General features: G+C 42.6%; 1 non-coding gene across 1 annotated transcript; it reads left to right on the forward strand.

Moving 5' to 3' along the window:
• The first annotated feature begins 1,931 nt into the window (after positions 1–1,931).
• Positions 1,932–2,003, forward strand: Trnae-cuc. Its single transcript has one exon. It is a non-coding gene; the product is annotated as a tRNA-Glu (tRNA).
• Positions 2,004–4,047: the final 2,044 nt, after the last annotated feature.

Here is a 4,047-nt window from a genome sequence, read left to right on the forward strand (position 1 = left end):
TTACTCTCTAGGTCGGAAGAGGAGTTGGACCAAATGACCAAAGCACTAAAGGAGGCTGCCAGCAAATTTAGGCTAAACATAAACGAAGCTAAGACAGAGTACCTCGTTATGACGCGTGGTCATTGTCAGACTGCTGATCATCTACAATCACTGCAGGTCGGGGACCAGTCCTACAAGAGAGTGCAAGAATTCAAATACCTAGGGGCACTTTTCACTGAGAACTCGTCATGTGAAGCAGAGATCAATGCCAGAATACGAGTAGGAAACCGATCTTACCACAGCCTAGCACAACTGCTCCGGTCCAAATCTCTCTCCAGACAGTTCAAGATTCGACTGTACAAAACCCTGATCCAGCCTGTTGTTCTATATGGCTGTGAGACATGGAGTATCCGGAAACAGGACTTCCTTAAACTCCTTGTTTTTGAGAGAAAAGTGCTTCGAAAGATCTTCGGTCCGGTTCTGGATGCAGATACCGGGGAATGGAGGATCAGATACATTCGAGAGCTTGAAGAACTATACCAGCAGCCCAACATAGCAGGAACTGTAAAAGCCAAACGAATGCAGTGGGCCGGCCATGTGGCCCGGATGGAGGATCACGGATGGCCTCGGAAGCTCCTGGATTTCACACCTACAGGAAAGAGACCGCCAGGGAGACCCAAGAAGCGTTGGAGGGATGGACTCAATGAAGATTTAAACCAAGTGTCAATAGATGTGGACGGATGGCGGATAGCAGCAATGGACAGAATACAGTGGAGGAGGAAACTGGGCCTGATCACGTAGTAGTAGTAGTAGTAGTACTAGTAGTAGTAGGTACATGGTCATAATGTTCTGGCTGATCTGTGGACGTTCACGACCATTTCAAGCAAGTTGCTAATTTTGCACCAGTTTCATTCTTATCAAGATCCGACTGAATAATTACGCAGCTTCTTTCAGACAGCACTTCACTACAGAGAACTGCATCTGCAGAAAGCCTGAGATTACTATTAATAATGTATGCAAGCTCATTAAGATACAACATGAACAGTAGGGGTCCCATGACACTTACCCCTCTGCTGGGGACTGGGTCTTTGTGTCGTCCTCATCATTTTATCATCATTCTCATCATTCGTGTCTACAGCTAGATTGGACTGTCAAAAAATTGAACTTTGAAAAAATGGGGACTTTGTCTAGGTGCTGATGACCCACAACCTCACAAACCAAACCAAACAAAACTTCCCAGCGAAACATATGAAGTTACTTCTACATCTGGTGATGACCTTCCATCAATATAACTTGCTGCGTCTTCTCTAACAAGACATCATCCAGTCGCAAATTTCACTTGATAGCCCATACGATCGAACTTTTGATAATAGCGTAGATGCAATTCGAGAATCACTATCGTTTATCGATCGTAAGATTGCAACGAAGCCGTATAATGGAGAGGACAACTTAGCAGAATCATACATGAGGATCGCGCTGTTGCAAAAACTAGAATAACTTCCTCAGTATATAAGCATCACAGAGAATACTGCTTCAGCGACAAAAACAAAAAAAGTCTCAGCAGCAAAAGTTACCGGCAACGCCTGACAGGTTGTCTGGCTGCTACCCGCGAGGTTGCCGAGACAGGCAGCTTGCTGCGCACCTGTGCACACACGCGTAATAAGATAAGAAAACCGCAGTATTAGGAAGCTGCCCCATATGGAGCACACGCACAATTGTCAGATCAAGTAAGTAACCACGTAAAAATTGTGACGATCTGAGGAACACAAAACTTCGACTATGTTAAATCTACGCTGAATATGTAATGTATCTAAAGTACGTACATGACAATAACATTGTGCGTTTGGCAACTGTAGTATCGCAATCATTAATTGAAATAGAAGAATGTCGTTACACATACCAGACGTAGAAAGTGTCTGGAATATCTCTTGCATTCCTCTACAAGTAACGGATCCGGTATGGTCTAGTGGCTAGGATACCTGGCTCTCACCCAGGAGGCTCGGGTTCGATTCCCGGTACCGGAATTCGTTTTATTTTCAAGGATAATATAGAAATAACTGAGACATGGTATAAAGTGATACACAAACCTCTTTCAATGGATAACAGTTTAATTTCCTTTATTACTGTTTGAGAATGAAAAACTAAATCAATTTTTTTTCCACTCTATGCCGCGAAAACTTGTATCATACAGTCACTTGCAACGTTAGATTTCCGCACGTGTACAGATACGTTAACTTTGGGGCAAATAAGAGCATGATAATTTATCTGTCCTTTGCCATATTCACACGTATTCTCAACTCTGTAGCCCCACGTTAGCAAACAGTTGCTACATCACTTACACAAGCTCACCAGATAATCCATTATTTTTTGTAAATTTGTGGTAAGGTCATATGGGACCAAACTGCTGAGGTCATCTGCCCCTGAGCTTACAAACTACTTAATCTAACTTAAACTACTTACACTATGGGCAGCACACACACGCATGCCCGAGGGCGGAGGGCGGACTCGAACCTCCGACGGGGGGGAGCCGCTCGGACCGTGACAAGACGCCTCAGACCACGGGGCTATAAGGCGCGGCGCGGCCAATTTATTATTTGTTTATGTTATTATTTATTTATTTAACCTGACCAGATTAGGGATTTAATGGCCTCTCTTACATCAGGAACGAGACATACAAAAATATATTACGTTTATCAGGACAGCCCAAGTCGCAATCAGTATGTTTTATGTTTACCGATTTCGCTCTGTAATTTTACGAGAGCTAAAACATGTGAGATAATAATAATAAAAAAATCATGCTGGCAAACATTATCAGAGAAACCTTAACAGGCTCAAGTTCCAAAGTGAAGTTTATGGGACAACTGTCTGAATCATTTGAAATCAAGACAGGCGTGCGACAGGGTGATATACCACCAATACTGTTTAACTGCGTCCTGGAGAAGATTGTGAGAATTTGGAATTCTGAAGTTGAAAATCAAGGAATTAGCCCAATCTGTCTAGGATGAAAATCGAGAGGAATCAAAGTCAACTGCCTGGCTTTCGCTGACGGTTTTGCAATACTTTCAGAGAACTTAGAAGAAGCGGCCATACAGATCAACCAGCTAGAAAGGATCGTTGGCAAGACAGTACTCAGGATCTCGAAAGAGAAGTACAAATTCATGACAAGTGACAAACATGGACCACAATTCTTTGAGATTGGACAGACTGAGAGGGTAAAAAAATTCAAAAACCTCGGTGAAGCCACACAAGAGAACGGACTGCAGAAAGCTGCTGTGGGGGATCGGACCTCAAAAATGGAGAGAGCGTACAGATCAACTAAAAACCTTTGCAGCAAAAAGTGCATCTCTTGGAATGTGAGAATAAACCACTACAGTGCTGTGGTGAAAACAGAGTGCTTGTATGCCAGCGAATGCCTCTCAATGAATTACAAGTTGGAAAAGCTGGAGACAGTAGAAAGAAGAATATTACGGAAAATCAGGGGTCCAACACAGGTTGAAACTGGCTGGAAACTTCGGAGCCACAATGAAATCTACAAAAAGGTGGAGAAAATCTTGGATACCATCAAAACGAGGAGGTTATCATTTCTAGGACACCTGTACGGAATGGACAAAAGCAAACTAACCAAAAGGATATTCGGCTACCTGTGGAATAACAAGACAACGACATGGATTAAGGAAGCCCGTAAAGATCTGTAAAGGTTCAACATTCAGGTGGTATACATTTCGGACCATGATTCAAAATTTGGAAGGATTTCAAGTCGAAAGAACTAAGGAGACTGTAAGAGTCTGGACGGATGAACCGAAGCAACAGCACAGCGTCCGTACGAGGGTGTACTGGAGAAAGAGGAGACTCCAGACAAAGAAGAAATGAAATTGTAGCGTGATCCTAAGTGGCCAATTCACAAACTAAAAAATTAAGGAACTGGTAAGAATGTTATTGATTAGATTAGCATATTTTGGTATTGGAAGAAGTGGAAAAGATAATAAAAGAGGAGAAGATTGAAATGAAAGTGAGAAGGGCTGTTAGAAAGGAATTTCGAGAGAGAATTGTTTTGATAAGGGAGAGAGA

Source organism: Schistocerca americana, chromosome 9 (genome assembly GCF_021461395.2).
Source record: "Schistocerca americana isolate TAMUIC-IGC-003095 chromosome 9, iqSchAmer2.1, whole genome shotgun sequence".
Taxonomy (NCBI): Eukaryota; Metazoa; Arthropoda; class Insecta; order Orthoptera; family Acrididae; genus Schistocerca; species Schistocerca americana.